Raw genomic sequence first — 20,730 nt, 5'->3', positions numbered from 1 at the left:
ATAAGTTATATTAGGAGATGCACTAGTCAAAGTATAGATTTATACCAAATAAATATTTTTTGCTTTAGTCTCACACATTAGTTGAAATTTTTAAATATTAAGTACCATCTGTTTTCAGTACACTGCAGTAATGACATTCTTTTGTTCTTCCTCATGCAAAAACATTTTTTTAATTTGTACATTTAGTCACTATCATACACTCTAGGCATTCCTAGATTACACCATCTCAATCTTTTTTTTTTAATTTATTTGTTTTTTATTTATGATACATAACCACATACAAACACAAACATTCTTATCACATGATCATTCCGTTCTTGTTATATAATCAACAACTCACACTATCATCACATAGTTGTATATTCATAATCATGATTATTTCTTAGAACATCTGCATCAATTCAGAAAAATTAATAAAAAGAAACCAGAAAAAAATTCATATGTACCATACTCCTTACCCCTCCCCTTCACCGATCACCAGCATTTCAATCTACTAAATTGATTTTAACATTTGTTCCCCCTCTTATTTATTTATTTTTAATCCATTTCTTTTACTTGTCCATCGATGAGGTAGACAAAAGGAGCATCAGACACGAGCCTCTCACAACCACATAGACACGGGGGTGTCTTTTGATTGGACAGTTTAATCCATTAACATTCAGTGTTATTACTGCATGGGTAGTACTTTCTTCTACTATTTTGCCTTCTGGATTTTATATGTCATATCTAATTTTCCTTCTTTTTACCTTTGCTCATAGTCTTCCTTTCTACACTCTTCTCCACACCTCTCTGTTTTGTCTTTGTATCTGTCTCTAGTGTTCCCTTAAGTATTTCTTGCAGAGCTGGTCTCTTGGTCACAAATTCTCTCAGTGATTTTTTGTCTGAAAATGTTTTAATTTCTCCCTCATTTTTGAAGGACAAGTTTGCTGGATATAGAATTCTTGGTTGGCAGTTTTTCTCTTTTAATAATTTAAATATATTAATCCCACTGTCTTCTCGCCTCCATGGTTTCTGCTGAGAGATCTGCGCATAGTCTTATTGGGCTTCCCTTGTATGTGATGGATTGCTTTTCTCTTGCTGCTTTCAAGATCCTCTCTTTCTCTTTGACCTCTGACATTCTGATTATTAAATGTCTTGGAGTATATCTATTTGGATCTATTCTCTTTGGGGTACGCTGCACTTCTTGGATCTGTAATTTTAAGTCTTTCGTAAGAGTTGGGAAATTTTCAATGATAATTTCCTCCATTAGTTTTCCTCCTCCTTTTCCCTTCTCTTCTCCTTCTGGGACACCCACAACACGTATATTCGTGCGCTTCATATTGTCTTTCAGTTTCCTGAGTCCCTGCTCATATTTTCCCATTTTATTTCCCATAGTTTCTGTTTCTTGTTGGATTTCAGATATTCTGTCCTCCAGTTTGAAATCCTATGTTCTGTCTCTCAAAATCTACCATTGTAGTTTTCCATTGTTTTTTTCATCTCTTCTACTGTGTCTTTCATTCCCATAAGTTCTGTGATTTGTTTTTTCAGACTTTCAGTTTCTTCTTTTTGTTCTTTCCTTGCCTTCTTTATATCCTCCCTCAATTCATTGATTTGGTTTTTGATGAGCTTTTCCATGTCTGTTCATACATTCTAAATTAATTGTTTCAGCTCCTGTATGTCATTTGAATTGTTGGTTTGTTCCTTTGACTGGACCATGTCTTCAATTTTCCTAGTGTGATTTGTTATTTTTTGCTGGTGTCTAGGCATTTAATTACCTTAATTAGTTTATTCTGGAGGTTGCTTTCACTTCTTTTATCTAGGGTTTTCTTGCTGGATGAATTTGTTGTCTATCTGTTCTTTGACATTCCGTTCAGCTTTATCTGGACCTTTAGCTTAAGTTTTGTTTAACAGAGGAGAATTTTTCAGTTCTTGTTTTCTTGTTTCTTGCCCTGCTTGTGTGGTGCCTTCCCCCACCCCCCACACACTTAGGAGGGTCTACTTAGATATTATAGACCCCAGCCAGATTTTCCCAGACCAAACTGGCCTCCTATCAGGAGGAAAGAGTCACCTGCGTCAGTTTTCCCTGAGGGTGAGACCCAGCAGTTTGAAAAACTTTCCTGTGAAGTCTCTGGATTCTGTTTTTCTTATCCTGCCCAGTATGTGGTGCTTGTCTGACTGCAGATCCCACCAGTATAAGATGATGAGCTGCCTTTAACTTTGGCAGACTCTTCCTGCTGGGGGCGTGGTGGAGACTGAGGAGAGGTTGTAGGCTGGTTTTAATGGCTTCAAATTACCAAGCCCTTGTGTCTGAATTCCTTGATGGAGGGATACCACCTGGGTGGGGCTTCACCCCTCCCCTGGGGAAGGCACAGGCTCCAGAGAAGCCCCCAAAAGAGCTCATTTCTGCCTATGCCTGGGGCAGTTGCAGCCTGAAAAGTCCTGCCGCTGTATCCAGAGGCAGTCAAACCTTTGTAGATACACAGGCACAAAAACCTCTGTTTCCTTCTTTTTTTCCCCCCTTTTTCTGTTAGTCCTGCCCTCCTGTCGCCAGGGCAAAAATGAGCAACCTCCGCTTTGATCAGGTTCACCTAAGCTGGGGGCCTATTTTTAGTAGTCAGAATTTGTTAATTAGTTCCACAATTGGCGTTTGATTGTGCCCAGTCCCTGCTGCTGGTAAAGTCCTTTCCTTTCCCCTCTGGGAAGCAGCCTGTGTGGGAGGGGCGCTGGCCGCCGCAGCTTTGGGAACTCACAGGTCTGGTGGGTGCTCGCAGCCGGTCCAGCTGGTCCAGACTGGGATATGCTATGTGTCTGGTCACTGACGTGGCCCCAGGAGCTGTTCTGTACTGTTTCTGGGTATTTAGTAGTTGTTCTGGAGGACGAACTAAAATGCGCACGTTGTTAAGCTGCCATCTTGACCCGGAAGTCTACTACTTTGTTTTTTAAGTGAATAAAGCTATATGCTTTTATTAACTTAGGTATCATTCACTACTTTGTAGAAGCTTATAGTGTTTCTTTACATATGTAAAACTGTGTTCATTAATTAAAATCACTTATTAATAAGAACATCAGATAAAAGTTTCTTTTTACGCATGTGGATTTGGAATTAAGTATATTTAAATAGCAAATTGAGATCAGGCAGACATCAGGGTAGCTGTTGTGAATATCTGGGTTCCACTAATGTGTGAGTTTTTAGAATAGGCTTGCAATTTCGCTCACCCTGAACTTCACATTTTTCTTTTCTTTTCTATTTCATTTCAGTTTAGGAGTTTAAGAAACAGAGAACCCTAGGATTTTCTAGGGAAACAGAACTGACAAGAGATATCTGTAAATCTTATGAGATTTTTATTAAAATTGTCTCACGCGACTGTGGGAATGCATAAATCCAAATTCTGTAGTGCAGACTGCAAGTTGGGAACTCTTATGAAGGTTTCTGATGAATTCCCCAAGAGAAGCTTGCTGGCTGAAGTGGAGATGTTAATCTCTCTTCTGATTGCTGAAATCATCACTTCTTTTAAAACCTTACGTGAACTGGATGAAAAGTCTCATTGTTGAAGGCAGTTGCCTCAATTGGTTGTAGATGTGATCAGCCATAGATACTTATTGATGATTTAAGTCCACAAAATATCCTCACAGTAACATATAGGGCAGTGCTTGCTTAACGAAACAACTACACACCATCACCTTGGCAAAGTTGACATATGACCCTTACCACTATAAGTACCATTGCTTAAACAAGGTTTCTATATGACCATTCCCCACTAAAAACAAACAGTGCTCCTTGTAAAAATGGTTGTTTGCAGGGTGAGTCAGAATAAATACGAGACTGGAATTTTTTTTTTCCAATTTTATTGAGATCTATTTACACATCATACAGTGCATCCAAAGTATACCATCAGTGGTTCATATTATCATCACATAGTTGTACATTCATCACCAACAGTAGGTTTTTGAGCATTTTATTACTCCAGACAAAATAAATAAAAATTTAAAAGAAAACCCAAAATGTCCCATACTCCTTTTCCTTCCCTATTATTGATTCCTATTGTTGGTATGGTACCTTTGTTATTGTTGATGAAAGAATATTAAGTTATTACTGTTAACTATAGTCCACAGTTTGCAATAGGTATGTTTTTTCCCCATGTACTCTTCTGTTATTAACACCTTGTTTGTGTTGTACATTTGTTCTAGTTCATGAAAGAACTTTTTTGTCTGTACAATTAACAGCAGTCATTGTCCACCACAAGATACATAATGTTATGCATTCCTGTGTTTTAACCTCCATCTTCCTTCTGGTGGCATACATGATAAACTTCCCCTTTCCACCATAGCCCAGCTGTATTATATTGTTAATTATACTCGCGATACCATGCTATCATCACCTCTGTCCATTACTGAAGGTTTAAGTTTGACCTAGTTGTAAATTCTGCACATATTAAGCAACTACTACCCATTCCCTAGCCTCATTCTATATTCTGGTAACCTGTATTCTGGATTTTATATCTATGAGCTTACATACTATAATTAGTTCATATTAGAAGATCACACAGTATTTGTCCTTTTGTGTCTGACTGATTTCACATAGCACAGTGTCCTCAAGGTTCGTCTATGTTTTCGTGTGCTTCAGGAGTTCTTCTTACTGCTGAAGAATATTCCTTTGTATGTAAACGCCACATTTTCTTTATCCATTCGTCAGTAGGTGGACACTTGGATAGGTTCCATCTGTTGGCAATTGTGAATAGTGCCACTATTTCACACATAACGTGTGTAAATGTCTGTTTGCATCCCTGCTCTCAGATCTTCTGGGTATATACTGAGTGGTAGGATTGCTGAGTTATAAGGCAACTCCATATTTAGTTTCTTGAGGAACTGCCAAACCGTCCTCCACAGCGACTATACTATTTTACATTCCCATCAGCAGTGTATGAGTATTCCAGTTTCTCCACATCCTTGTGGTTTCCTATTTGTTTAATAGTGGCCATTCTAGTAGGTCTGAAGTGATATCTCATTGTGGTTTTGATTTGCATTTCCTTGATAGGTAGTGAGATAGAGCATCTTTTTGTATGTTTTTTTTAGCCATTTGTATTTCCTCTTTGGAAAAATGTCTTTACATTTCTTTTGTCCACTTTTTAATTGGGCTGTTAGTCTTTTTATTGGTCAGTTGTAGGATTTCTTTATATATTCTGGATATCAAACTCTTCTTACCAGATATGTAATTTTCATGTATTTTCTCTCATTGAGTTGGCTGCCTTTTTCCCTTTTAACAAAGTCCTTTGAAGCATAGAAGTATTCACTTTTGAGGAAGTCCCATTTATCTATTTTTTTTTTTTTTTTAACATGGGCAGGCACCGGGAATCGAACCTGGGTCCTCTTATATGGCAGGCAAGCATTCTTGCCTGCTGAACCACCGTGGCCTGCCCAATCTAGTATTTTTGTTGCTGGAAATATCTTTTAATACCAGAAAGTAAGAACGTACTTCAAAAATGTCATGTCAAAAGGACATAGGAGCTACCTTGAAGGGTAACCAGTGGCCAAATAGGGGACAGTTTGACACTAGATTATTAAATAAAATAAATCAATGAAATACATAGAGAGAATAGAGAAATGGCTTTTTTTGTAGTAGAATGCCAACTAACAAATATAGGAGGAATAACAGTTAGATAAATCAACGTTTTGCAATCATCATTGTAATAGTTAATTTATCTAAGAATTAAGAATGGAAAATTGGAGTGGGAACACTATATTTACAAAGTTTCGAAGTTTCTTCTTGCAGATTACTAATTTAATTATAAGGAAAAAATGGTAACTTTACAGTGAAGAAATTTGGATCATCTCCTGATGTGATGCACCTAGAACACAGTAGGACCTCTGTACTGGTTCTGCCAGAAATGTATAATCTGACTCTAACCATGCGTGAACTTCAGACAAACCAAATTCAGGGATTTCATAAAGTAATCTTCACAAAATTTCAAGGTCATCAGAGTCACAAAAGACAGAGGACTTGTTCCACATTGAAGGAAAATAAAGTGACAAGTAAATGAAATATGTGATCCTAGATTGGATCTTGCATCGGTGGAGAAAATTACCATGAAGAACATTATTGGAGTAATTGGTAAAACTTGAATATGGACTGTTCTTCAGGTCATAGATGTTAAATTTCCTTAATATGGTAATTGTCCCATGGTTATAAAACCGCACTGTGTGCTGAAATATTTCGGGTTTAAGAGTAGCTAATTCTCAAATCGTTCAGAAAAAATATACACGTGTAGCAAGCAAATGGGGGAAAGTGTCAAGTCATGAATCTAGGTGAAGGGTATACCGAAGTCATTTGTACTAATTTGTAGGTTTGAAATTATTTCAAAATAATATTTCTTAGAACCTACTGTCTCAGAAGAATTGCTAAATGCTGTAATGAGTTGAGTATTACTTTCATCATTAAAGTGCTATAATGGGTTCAAAGCCTCTTGAGTACTAGATCTTCCTTTTGTTCGTTTTTTCCTACTTGCACTTTCATTAGTTGTCACAAGATGCCTGTTGAGAGTACCTAGGATCTAATGGGTAGGCACTTTTTCAAGTGAAACTAAACAAGTTTCAAGTGAAACTAAAACAAGAGTTTTAACACATCCAATTACTTCTGCTTTTTATAGAAATATAATTATTGAATAAAACAGTAATAGTATTCAGTTTAGAATAAGAGTTAAAAGAAATTTAAACTTTCCCAAGCCTATATTAAATACCAGTGACATGGTTAACTGTTATAAGCCATTGCTTATTGAAATATTTGTCCTCCTTCATCCCCTGAAGAAGGCCTTAGAGTATTTTTCTTTTGTATAGGCCATATCTTCGTTTCATGTGGCTCCAGAGTTATCTGTTCAGGATGCTGATTTAAAGGAAAGGGGTTCATTAACCTATTTTATACTGTTACTATGTGAGCACTTACTGCTCTTAATTCCTCTTTCTTCATCTTGTTCCTAACATATCCAAGGCTTTTAATTCCTGACTAATGGTTTCTCCATTTATAAACTGACTTCTTAAAAGAAGCATATTGGGCGGGCCACGGTGCTCAATAGGCAAGAATGCTTGCCTCCCATGCCCGAGGACCCAGGTTCGATTCCCGGTGCCTGCCCATGTAAAAAAAAAAAAAAAAAGAAGAAGCATATTATTTTATTCCAAACATTTTGAAACCACCAAATGAAATTGTTCTTTAAATAAATTCACTCGTGTTTGTTTAAGGTAGCTGAGGTAGGACTGTTGTTTCTCTTATACTTTAAAATTCACTAGCATAGTGCTTATTTTTTATGTAAAATATATATATATTGAATGCATAGCCCCTTAATCTGAAATTCCTCTTTAAAAGTAATTACAATTAGAATGCCATTATTGCAGGGTGCTGAAAATAGATGATAATTAATACTTTAAAATGTCACCTTATGTGTGAGACTAAAGCAAAAAATGTTTATTTGGTACAAAATTTGTATTTTGACTAGTGCATCTCCTAATATTACTTATGTAGATAGTTTGTTGAATGCCATAAGTACTTGGAATCTCAGGTAGGACATGAGATTTTGTTGGTTTGTCCAGAGTGATGCCCCGATGAATCCTAGAGTGATTCGATCAGTGAGTGAAAAAGTATTTGCAAAGCCCCCTTTGGGGAATGGTGAGAACGGGGAGAAATTCAACTTCCCCAAGTTGAATTCTTGATATTCTCATAAGCAGTGTGGACAACCAAAGCTATAGGCTGAGCCCCCAGTCTTGGGTTATTTCATATGAAACTTAACCCCACAAAGGATAGATCAAGTCTACTTAAAATTTAGGCCTAAGAGTCACCCTCAAGAGTGCCTCTTTTGTTGCTCAGATGTGGCCTCTCTCTCCAGCCAACACAACGAGCAGTCTCACCACCCTCCCCCTCTCTGCATGGAACTTGACTCCCTGGGGTGTGGACCTTCCTGGCAACGTAGGACAGAGATCCTGGAATGAGCTGAGACTCAGCATCAAGGGATTGAGAAAAACCCTAGAATGAGCTGAGAATTAACATCAAGGAATTGAGAGAACCTTCTCGACCAAAAGGGGGAAGAATGAAATGAGACAAAGTGTCAATGACTGAGAGATTCCAAACAGAGTCTAGAGGTTATCCTGGAGGTTATTCTTATGCATTAAGTAGATATCACCTTGTTGTTCAAGATGTAGTGGAGAGGCTGGAGGGAACTGCCTGAAAATGTAGAGCTGTGTTCCTGTAGCCATGTTTCTTGATGATGATTGAACAATGATATAGCTTTCACAATGTGACTGTGTGATTGTGAAAACCTTGTGTTTGATGCTCCTTTTATCTACCATTTCAACAGAAGAGTAGAACATATGGAATAAAAATAAATAATAGGGGGAACAAATGTTAAAATAAATTTAGTTTGAAATGCTAGTGATAAATGAAAGTGAGGCGTAAGGGGTATGGTATGTATAATCTTTTTTTTTCTCTGTTATCGTTTTATTTCTTTTTCTGTTTTTTTATTTCTTTTTCTGAATTGATGCAAATGTTCTAAGAAATGATGAATATGCAACTATGTGATGATATTAAGAATTACTGATTATATATGTATAATGGAATGATATCTTAATGTTTTGTTTGTTAATATTTTTAATTAATAAATAAAAAAATTTTAAAAAGTAATTACAATTAGATTAATTTTGAAAGATATGGAAATAATTATGATACTTAATGAAAAAAGCAGGACTCAAAATATGTGTTGCTGGTGTGACCAAGCTGTTATAAAATAGAAAGGAAATATGTAAAACATTTCTATATGAGTAACTAGTCTTCATATATTTCTGGAAGTATGACATATCATATTTATACTTTTATATATTTAAATCAGTTTTATTGAGATTTTATTTGCATAGAGTCCAGTCTATCAGATTTTAGGTATATAGTTCAATGAGTTTTGACAAATGCATGCATGTTATTACCACCATAATCAAGCAATAGAACATTTCCGTCACCCTAAAAAGTTAAGTAGTGCCTCTTTGCAGTCAGTCTGCACATCACCCCCAACCTCTAGAGACCATTGATTTACTTTCTGCCACAGCAATTTTGCTTTTTTCAGACTTTCCTATACATGGCATCATACAAATGTAGTATTTTCCATTTGGCTTATTTCATTGTAGAATGTGCACGCTTTGTTTATATTAGTAGTTTGCCCCCCTTTTATTACTAAATAGTATGCTGTTGTATGGATATATCATTAAATTTTTAGGGGTATGTGTGAGTCTTTGATTTTTTTTTATTGTAAAGTATAACATATATGCAAAAACAATAAATTTCAAAGTACATTTAACAAGTAGTTGTAGAACAGATTTCAAAGTTTGATATGGGTGACAGTTCCGCAATTTCAGGTTTTTTCTTCTAGCTGCCCCAAGATACTGGAGACTAAACTGAAATATCAATATAATGATACAGTAGTGATATTCATTTGTCAAATTCTAACTTCTCCAACTCTTCCTTCCTCCATCCTTTTCCCAATCTTTAGGGATATTTGGATCACGCCCATTCTAACTTTTTTCATTTTGAAAAGGGGAATCAACATTATGGGATAGGGGAATGGAACTGGTTGATGTTCTTAGAGAAACAGGCCCCTCTGAGTTTCAGGAGTTATCTGGCCTAGGCACCATCTGAAGGTTTTAGGTTTCTAAAAAGTAAACTTAGTGTGTGAAACTTTTGGAGGATCTCAGGTAGAGCCCCCCCCCCGGGTGTTCTTTAGAGTTAGCAGGAATGACGTTGGTTGGGGTTTGACCAATCATGATAGTTAGCAATATCTAGCTGAAGTGTTCAGAAGAGTAGCCTCTAGAATAGCCTCTTGACTCCATTTGAATGTCTTAACCACTGATACCTTATTTTGTTACATTTTTTTTTCCCCTTTTGGTCAAGAAGGCAGTGTCGATCCCATGGTGCCAGGACCAGGCTCATCCCTGGGAGTCATATCCCATGTGTTGTGTGCGCAGGGAGACTCACATCCCAGGATTTCATGTCCCACTTTGGGCTGGGCTGGGGGGTAGTGACTTTACTTGCAGAGCTGGGCTTAGAGAGAGAGAGGCCACACATCTGAGCAACAACAGAGGTTCTCTGGAAGTAACTCTTTTTATTATTTTTATTTTTTATTTCATTTTATTTTATTTTTTGAACTTGAAAGATGTTCACAATATATTGTAAAGTTACAAAACAGTATACACATGAGTTCATTTTTATAAAAATATACATATTTAGCAAAGTAAAAGGACAAATGATATTTACCAAAGTTATTTCAGCATAGTAGGATGATGACTGAGTTTGCATACCTTACCACCACCTATTTTTTTTTTGGCCTATTTGGATTTTCTTTAATGAAGATTTTTTTTTTTCAATGAGAGAAAGAGTTTATTACCATGTGCACAATAAGAGAGCAGATGGCCTAGAGGCCCAAAATCTGTCTCAGAAGATAATTTTGTAAATGGGGGTTGGAGACAGCAAGGTAACGTATCACCTCAGAGTAGCCCAAATACGTCCCCCAAAGGCTCCTTCTGGCAAAGTAAATGTATCTGTTCATCCCATGTCTTGGAAATTGCTTTTCCCTTATAACTTTGAGTGTCTTTCAAATATGGTATTCACTCAGACTTCCTTTTAGACAAACCATACAAAAGCAGTTGTTGACACTAAAACAAAAAACTCAAGTTAATTATCACCAAAAAGAACAGATGAGACAATACAAATCCTTACTTTAGAAAAGCAACTTAAATGCATACTACTAAATTATACAAAGTTACATTATCTAAATTTAGTTTATTGCAAAGATCAAGACAGTACACTAGAAGTTGGTGTCTTCTGTTGCACCCATTCACCCACTCACTGTTCATTTCACCCACTCACTGTTCATTTCACCCACTCACCCATGCAAACAGTGTATCCACAATGTCTGATGTCTCCTGGTTCTACAGTAAAAGAGGAAACTTGACATTTCAATTAACAAGGTAAAATGAGGATATTTACCATTAGACTGTGAAACTCCTCTTCTGGAAGAGGATACTATGGTATTTGAAATGTGCTTCGAAAAAAAATCATATACAAAATGAAAGTGGCACCATTTCAAGAGCACTGTATTACATTAAACTTAAATGAATTCAGTATTCATAATAATGTAACAAAAGCAAATCTAGTCTTAACAAAAAGCTCCAGTAACTTAGACTGTTTTAACAGGCACAATGAGCAGTGAAGACACTGTAAACGGGCACCAGATTTAATAGGGTAAACAATATTTGCTTCTGCATTCACACTTCATTTTTCAGTTACATTTTTAAAAAAATGGTGCTGCTTAAGCTATGAATGTTTTACAAAATTTTTTTTTTTAAATTTTAATAAATACATCAAAAGCTAAAACTTTGATTAGGTTTTCAGGCAAGGTATTATATAACCAAGACAAACTCACATTTATAATAAAGACAACTTGCATTCAAAATGAACTCTACCCTTTTATTTTATTAAAAGGGCAAATCTCTGACAGTAATAAATTGCAATATGCAATGCATACAGGATTCATACACAGCAATAGACTCTCATACAAAACAAAAATATTTTAATTCCTTTAAAATCCGAATTTTTCTTTAAAATCATTCATGAAAAAGATTCTCATGTCAGAATTAACACCTCAATTAGTCAAGCATCAGGAAGCTACATTACAGCTATTTAATATACAGAGAGTCATTTTTCTACCAGTCATTTTCTTCTAACGTCTCTGTTCCAGAATCATAGAGCCTCTTCTGCTTCTCTACACCCCCTATTCTGTCATCTCTTCAGATCATGAAAACTGAATCTGTTGAACACCAGAAGTCTGTTGCTATGATGTTGTATAAACCATAACATTTTGTTGTTGACCGTCTGCAGTTATTAAGCCAGCTGGTAACTGGTTATTAAATGCTTCCTCTGTAAGCTCTTCACTCAGTGCATCTGTAGCTGTGACGGTTCCACCAATTCCTTTCTCTCCTTTCACAGCCTCTTTGAATTTCTGAAGGTATAATGTCAGGTTCTATGTAACTGTCACAGCCTAGGGTGGACATGGCAAAGAGAATATCCTCTCCGTTGATTGTCTTCCGTTTCTCTTGATGGCATCTTTCACTTGTTTAGATATTATAAAACTGATGAACTCATTCACACGTTCCTGAACACATTCTTTGGCATCTTTTGCAATCTTTCCTGTTTGAGGTATGGCATTTTTCATTATTCTTGCCACATTTGCAATAGGAAGATATATATCTTGGTCTCTGAAACTTTCTTTTGAGCCATTTGTGTCCTCATGAGCATTTATGCTGTCCTCAGTATCATCACAAGGCTGTAAGACATAATGACTTCCTCCAGTATGGTCTGCAGAAATTCCTAGTTGACAAGCATCTGTTGTAGAACTGTCCCCATCCATCGTCATGAAGCACTGTCGGCAGAGGCTGTGAGTGGTGCTCAGGAGCAACTCTCTTAGAAGATGTCTGGTCTTTGCTCAGTTGCAGCCTCCAGTGCAGGCCTGGTTGGCTCCCGTCTCTAATTGGCTGTTTGGTTGGACAGAAAATGGCTGCGAGGGAGCCAGTCCCAGCGCAGAGCCTAGAAGTAACTCTTAAGCATAATTATAGATAGGCTTAGTTTCTCTGCTGCAGAAATAAATTTCATAAGAGCAAGTCATAAGGCTAGGCTTATGAACTTGGAAGTCCTTACTTTTTTTTTTTTTTTTTTTAGTAAAACTGATCCACATACAATATGACTGTTGTTAATGTATGAACATTCCATACTTTGTGTGCAATCATTGGCTCACAATATCATCACATAGTTTTATATTCATCACTATGATCATTTCTCAGAACATTTACATCACCCCAGAAAAAGAAAAAGGAGAAACTCATACATACTATGCCCCTTACCCCTCCTTCTCATTGACCACAAGTATTTCCCTCTACCCAATTTATTTTAACATTTGTTTCCCCTATTATTTATTTATTTTTAATCCATATTTTTTGCTCATCTGTCCATAACATAGTTAAAAGGAGCATCCAAGGAAGGTTTTCACAATCACACAGTCACTTTGTGAAAACTATATCATACAATTATCTTCAAGAAACATGGGTATTGAAACACAGCTCTTATATTTTCAGGCACTTCCCTCTAGCCTCTCTAAAATACCTTAAACTAAAAAGGGGTTATCTGTATAACATGTAAGTATAGCTTCCAGGATAACCTATAGACTCTGTTTGAAATTTCTCAGCCACTGACACTTTGTCTCATTTCTTTCTTCCTCCCCCTTTTAGTCGAGAAGGTTTTCTCAATCCTTTGATGCTGAGTCTCAGCTCATTCTATGATTTCTGTCCCATGTTGCCAGGAAGGTTTACACCCGTGGGAGTCAGGTTCCACGTAGAGAGGGGGAGGGCGATGAGTTTCCTTGCTGTTCTGGCTAAGAGACCACATTTGGTCAAAAAAAGGGGTTCTCGGGGGGTGACTCTTAGGCCTAATTTTAAGTAGGCTTAATTTATCCTTTGTAGGGATAAGTTTCATATGAACAGACCCCAAGATTGAGGGCTCAGCCTGTTATTTTGTTGTCTTCACTACTTGCGAGAATATCAGGCCTTCTCCAAATGAGGAAGTTGAAATTTCCCTCTTTCTCTCTATTCCCCCAAGGGGACCTTGCAGATACTTTTTTATTCACTGTTCATATTACTCTGGGATTTACTGGGGTATCACTCTGAACAAACCTACAAGATCTCATGCCCTACTCAAGGTTCCATGTACTTATCATATTCAGTTATAATTAGGGGATACACTAGTCAAAATATAAATCTTGTATCAAATAAACATTTTTTGCTCTAGTCTCACGCATAAGTTAAAGTTTTAAAATATAATTACCATCTATTTTCAACACCCTGCATTATTGACATTACCTCATTCTTCCTCATGCAAAAACATTTTTTAATTTTTACATTTAGTCACTATCATTGTACACTCTAGGCATTCCTAGATTATACCATCTCAGTCTTTATCATCTGTATTTCCTTCTGATTTCATTTGTGCCCCCAGTTCTCCTCCCTCTATCATTTTTACATTCAGCTTCATTCAGTGTTCTAACATTATCGTATTTCAGTTAGGTAGTATTCTGCCATCCATTCTGTTTTACAATCAATCCTTGTTCTAGTTTGCTAGCTACCGGAATGCAGTATACCAGAAACGGAATGGCTTTTATAAAGGGGAATTTAATAAGTTGCTAGTTTACAGTTCTAAGGCTGAGAAAATGTCCCGATTAAAACAAGTCTATAGAAATATCCAATCAAAGGTATCCATGCAGGGAAAGATACCTTGGTTCAAGAAGACTGATGAAGTTCAGGGTTTCTCTCTCAAGTGGAAGGGCACATGGCGAACACAGAGTTTTTCTCTTGGCTGGAAAGGCACATGGTGAATACAGTCAGGGTTTCTCTCTCATCTGGAAGGGCACATGGCAAACACAGCGTCATCTGCTAGCTTCTCCTCCTGGCTTTCTGTTTCATGAAGCTCCCCAGGAGGCATTTTCCTTTTTTATCTTGAAAGGTCGCTGGCTGATGGACTCTGCTTCTCGTGGCTGTCATTCTGCTCTACTCTCTCTGAATTTCCTTCATTCTCCAAAATGTTCCCTCTTTTATAGGGCCCCAGAAACTTATCAGGACCCACCCAAATGGGTGAAGACACATCTCCCCTAATCCAGCTTAACAACCACTCTTGATTGGAATAAATCTGCAGGGAAATTATCTAATTACAGATTCAAACATACAGTATTGAATAGGGATTATTCTGCCATTACGAAATGGGATTTTGAGTAAAACATGGCTCTTCTGGGGTCCATATATCTTTTCAAACCAGCACAGTCCTGTTGCACAACCTGTGTCCCTTAAGCCCCGATTATGCAATATCTACCCTATTTCTGTCTCCTGATGGTCTCTGTTCTTAACTGAAATTCTCCACGTTCATTCACTAATGCTGGTTCATATCAGTGAGACCATACAGCATTTTTCCTTTTGTTTGTGGCTAATCTCGCTCAGCATAATGTCTTCAAGGTCCATCCATGTTGTTACATACTTCCTGACTTTATTCTGTCTTACAGCTGTATGATATTCCATCATATATATCTACCACAGCTTGTTTACCCACTCCTCTGTTGATGGGCATTTTGGCTGTTTCCGTCTCTTGGCAATTGTAAATAATGCTGCTATAAACATTTGTGTGCAAATATCTGTTTGGGTCCCTGCCCTCATGTCCTCTGAGTAGATACTTAGCAATGGTATTGCCGGATCATATGGCAATTCTGTGTTTAACTTTCTGAGGAACTGTCAAACTGCCTTACACAGTGATTATACCATTTCACATTCCCACCAACAGTGGATAAGGGTGCCTCTTTCTCCACATCCTCACCAGCACTTGTCTTTTTCTGTTTTTTTTTTTTTTTTTTTTTTGATAATGGCCATTCTGGTGGGTGTGAGATGATATCTCATTGTGGTTTTGATCTGAATATAGCCAGGGAAGTTGAGCATCTTTTCATGTGCCTTTTGGCCATTTTGTATTTCCTCTTCTCAGAAATGTCTGTTCGTGTCTTATCCATTTTGTAATTGGGTTGTCTTTTTGTTGTTAGTTGAACACTTATCTGATATATTTTCCAAATATTGTCTTCCATTGTGTAGGCTGTCTTTTTACTTTCTTGACAAAGATCTTTGATGCACAAAAATGTTTAATTTTGAGGAGTTCCCATTTACTTATTATTTCTTGAATGCTCGTACTTTGAGTGTAAGATCTAGGATACCCCTCCTATTATAAGATTTATAAGATATTGCCCAACATTTTCTTCTAAAAGTTTTATGGTCTTAAATCTAACGTTTAGGTCTTTGATCCATTTTGAGTTAATTTTTGTATAAGGTGTGAGATATGGATCCTCTTTCATTCTTTTGCATGTGGATAACCAGTTCTCTAGGCACCATTTATTGAAGAGACTGTTCTGTCCCAGGTGAGTTGGCTTGACTGCCTTATCAAAGATCAGTTCTCCATAGATGAGAGGGTCTATATCTGAACACTCGATTTGAGTCCATTGGTCAGCATATCTATCTTTATTCCAGTACCATGCTGTTTTGACCATGGTAGCTTTGTAATACACCTTAAAGTCAGGTGGTATGAGACCTCCGACTTCATTTTCTTTCCTCAGGATATTTTTAGCTATTCAGGGCACTCTGCCCTTCTAGATAAATTTGGTTATTGGTTTTTCTATTTCTGAAAAGTAAGTTTTTGGGATTTTAATTGGTATCGCATTGAATCTGTAAATCAATTTAGATAGAATTGACACCTATATTTAGTCTTCCAATCCATGAACACGGTATGCCCTTCTATTTATTTAGGTCTTCTGTGATTTCTTTTAGCAATGTCTTGTAGTTTTCTTTGTATAGATCTCTTGTATCCTTAGTTAAATTTATTCCTAAATATTTTATTCTTTGGCTATAACTGTAAATGGAATTTTTTTCTTGATTTCCCCCTCACATTGTTCATTACTAGTGTATAGAAACACTACAGATTGTTTTTAAAGTTTTAAATTTTATTTTTTTAAACACCAAAAAACACCAAGCAAACTAAAACATTCCTATTTTGATCATTCCATTCTACATATATAATCAGTAATTCACAGTATCGTCACACAGTTGCATATTCATCATCATGATCATTTCTTGGAACATTTGCATCTATTCAGAAAAAGAAAAAGTGAAAACAGAAATAAAATTTATATATACCATACCCCTTACCGCTCCCTTTCGTTCATCACTAGCATTTCAAACTAAATTTATTTTAATATTTGTTCTCCCTATTATTTATTTTTATTCCATATGCTCTACTCTTCTGTTGACAAGGTAGATAAAAGGAGCATCAGACACAAGATTTTCACAATCACACAGTCACATTGTGAAAGCTGTATCATTATACAATCATCTTCAAGAAACATGGCTACTGAAACACAGCTCTACATTTTCAGGCAGTTCCCTCTAGCCTCTCCATTACATCTTGACTAACAAGGTGATATCTCCTTAATGCGTGAGAATAACCTCCAAGATAACCTGTCGACTCTGTTTGGAATCTCTCAGCCATTGACGCTTTGTCTCATTTCATTCTTCCCGGTTTTGGTCAAGAAGCTTTTCTCAGTCCCTTGATGCTGAGTCTCAGCTCATTCTGGGGTTTTTCTCAATCCCTTGATGCTGAGTCTCAGCTCATTCTAGGATTTCTGCCCCATATTGCCAGGAAGGTCCACACCCCTGGGAGTCATGTCCCACGTAGACAGGGGGAGGTTGGTGAGTTTGCTTGTTGTGTTGGCTGGAGAGAGAGGCCACATCTGAGCAACAAAAGCGGTTCTCTTTGGGGTGACTCATAGGCCTAATTTTAAGTAGGCTTGACCTATCCTCTGTGGGGTTAAGTTTCATATGAACAAACCCCCAAGACTGGAGGCTCAGCCCATAGCTTTGATTGTCCATTCTGCTTGAGAGAACATCAAGAATTCAACTTGGGAAGGTTAAATTTTCCCCCATTCTCACCACTTCCTGTAGGGGACTCCGCAGATACTTTTCAACTCACTTATCAAACCACTCTGGGATTCATTGGGGCATCATTCCGGACAAACCAACAAAATCCCATGTCCCAACCAAAGCTCCATGTACCCATGTTGTTCAACCAACTATCTACATAAGTTATATTAGGAGATGCACTAGTCGAAACATAAATTCTGTACCAGACAGACATTTCCTGCCCCAGTCTCACACATAAGTTGAAATTTTAAAATATTAATTACCATCTGTTTTCAGCACCCTGCAGTAATGACATTCCCTTGTTCCTCCTCATGCAAAAACATTTTTTTAATTTGTACATTTAGTCACTATCTTTATACACTCTAGACATTCCTAGATTATACCATCTCAATCTTTATCGTCCATCTTTCCTTGTGATTTCATTTATGCCCCCAGCCCGTCTCCCTCCACCACTCCCACACTCAGCCTCATTCAGCGTTCCAACGTAATTGTATTACAGTTAGGTAGTATTGTGTTGTCCATTTCTGAGTTTTTATATTCAGTCCTGTTGCACAATCTGTATCCCTTCAGCTCCAGTTACCCAATATCTTACCCTATTTCCACCTCTTGATGGTCTGTTACCAACAAAATATTCCAAGTTTATTCACTAGTGTCAGTTCATATCAGTGAGACCATACAGTATTTGTCCTTTTGTTTTTGGCTAATCTCACTCAGCATAATGTCCTTAAGGTCCATCCATGTTGTTAATACTTCATAACTTTATTCTGTCTTACAGCTGCCTAATATTCCATTGTATGTATATGCCACAGTTTGTTTAGCTTCTCGTCTGTTGGTGGACATGTTGGCTGTTTCCATCTCTTGGAAATTGTAAATAGTGCTAGTATAAACATTGGTGTGCAAATGTCCGTTTGTGTCCTTGTCCTCATGTCCTTTGAGTAGAGACAGTATATAGATGGGTCTTGTTTTTTTAATCCATTCTGCAAGTCTATGTGTTTTGATTGGGGAGTTTAGTCCATTAACATTTAGTGTTATTACTGCACAGGTAGTGCTTTCTTCTACCATTTTGCCTTTTGGATTTTATATGTCCTATCTAATTTTCCTTCTTTTTACCTTTACTCATAGTCTTCCTTTCTACACTCTTGTCCACACCTCTGTCTTCTGTCTTTTTGTATCTGTCTCTAGGGCTCCGTTTAGTATTTCTTGCAGAGCTGGTCTCTTGGTCACAACTTCTCTCAGTGATTTTTTTGTCTGAAAATGTTTTAATTTCTCCCTCATTTTTGAAGGACAATTTTGCTGGATATAGAATTCTTGGTTGGCAGTTTTTCTCTTTTGTAATTTAAACATATCATCCCACTGTCTTCTCGCCTCCATGGTTTCTGCTGAAAAATATACGCATAGTCTTGCTGAGCTTTCCTTATATGTGATAGATTGCTTTTCTCTTGCTGCTTTCAAGATTCTCTCTCTCTTTGACCTCTGACATTCTGATTAGTAAATGTCTTGGAGTATGTCTATATGTATCTGTTCTCTTTGGGGTACACTGCAGTTCTTGGATCTGTAATTTTGAGCCTTTCATAAGAGTTGGAAAATTTTCAGTGATAATTTCCTCCATTAGTTTTTCTCCTCCTTAACCCTTCTCTTCTCCTGGGACACCCACAACACATATATTCGTGTGCTTCATATTATCCTTCAGTTCCCTGTGTCCCTGCTCATATTTTTCCATTTTTTCCCTATATTTTCTTTTTCTTGTCAGATTTCAGATGTTCCGTCCTCCAGTTCACTAATCGTATGTCCTGCCTCTTGAAATCTGTCATTGTAGGTTTCCATTGTTTTTTTCATCTCTTCTATTGTGCCTTTCATTCCCATAAATTCTGTGATTTGTTTTTTCAGACTTTCGATTTCTTTTTGTTCATTCCTTGCCTTCTTTATATCCTCCCTCAATTCATTGATTTGGTTTTTGATGAGGTTTTCCATGTCTGTTCGTATATTCTCAATTAATTGTTTCAGCTCCTGTGTGTCATTTGAATTGTTGGTTTGTTCCTTTGACTGTGCCATATCTTCAGTTTTCCTAGTGTGATTTGTTATTTTTTGCTGGTGTTTAGGCATTTAATTACCTTGGTTTGTTTATTCTGGAGATTGTTTTCACTTCTTTTACCTAAGGTTTTCTTGCTGGATGAATTTGTTGTCTATCTGTTCTTTGACATTCAGTTCAGCTTTTTCTGGACATCTAGCTTAGGTTTTGTTTAACAGAGGAGAATTTTTCAGTTCTTGTTTCTTGTTTCTTGCCCTTCGTGTATGGTGCCTTCCACACACACACACACACACACACACACACACACACACACACACACACACACACACACACACACACACACACACACACACTCTTAGGAGGGTCTACGTAGGTATTATAGGCCCCAGTCAGATTTTCCCAGACCAAACTTGCCGCCTCTCAGGAGGAAAGAGTCACCTGCGTCAGTTTTCCTGGAGGGTGAGACCCAGCAGGTTGAAAGACTTTCCTATGAAGCCTCTGGACTCTGTGTTTTTCCTATCCTGCCCAGTATATGACGCTTATCTGCCTGCGGGGCCCACCAGCATAAGGTGATGTGGCACTTTTAACTTCAGCACTCTCCCTACTGGGGGTATGGTTAAGACAAAGGAGAGATTGTATGCTGACGTTAATGCCTTCAATTTTTTAGACCTTGGGGTCTGAATTCCTTGAGGGAGAGATTATCCCTGAGCTGAGCCCCACCCCACTCCTGCAGAAGGCACAGCATCCAGACAAGCTTAATTCCTCCCTTTCTGGGGCATTTGGAGCCCGAGAAGTCTTGCAGTTGTATGCAAAGAGCAGTCAAACCGTAGACACACTGCCACAAAAAAAGAAAAGAAAAACCCTTTTCAGAGCAGGACTCCCATTCCTTGGGTTTGCCAGTCAGGAGCTAAGTTGGTATGTTGCTGTGTGTATCTCCAAGTCCGATGTGTCCCCTCCTATCCTTCAGGATTCAGACCCTTTTAGTATTTTGTGCTCACTGTTCTCAAAAACCCCCTCTCCTTTTTTTTGTATTTTTTATTTTTCTGCCAGGGCCCAGGGGTGGGGGGTGACCAGCAACCTCAGCTTTTACTCAAGGTTCAGCTGAGTTGGGGGCCTATTTTTAGTAGTTAGAATTTGTTAATTAATTTTAC

General features: G+C 37.4%; 1 protein-coding gene and 1 pseudogene across 2 annotated transcripts in view; one reads left to right on the top strand and one right to left on the bottom strand.

Annotated features, from left to right (window-relative positions):
- METTL16 (methyltransferase 16, RNA N6-adenosine) overlaps positions 1 to 20,730 on the top strand; it is a 178,668-nt gene that overhangs the window by 91,575 nt on the left and 66,363 nt on the right. The gene's annotated exons all lie outside the window — the stretch shown is intronic.
- LOC143686039 (nuclear transcription factor Y subunit beta pseudogene) lies at positions 11,744 to 12,594 on the bottom strand (annotated as a pseudogene).

The sequence above is a fragment of the Tamandua tetradactyla genome, chromosome 6 (assembly GCF_023851605.1).
Source record: "Tamandua tetradactyla isolate mTamTet1 chromosome 6, mTamTet1.pri, whole genome shotgun sequence".
Taxonomy (NCBI): domain Eukaryota; kingdom Metazoa; phylum Chordata; class Mammalia; order Pilosa; family Myrmecophagidae; genus Tamandua; species Tamandua tetradactyla.
The sequence above is the reverse complement of the archived record's forward strand: the minus strand, read 5'-3'. Positions and strand labels throughout refer to the sequence as shown.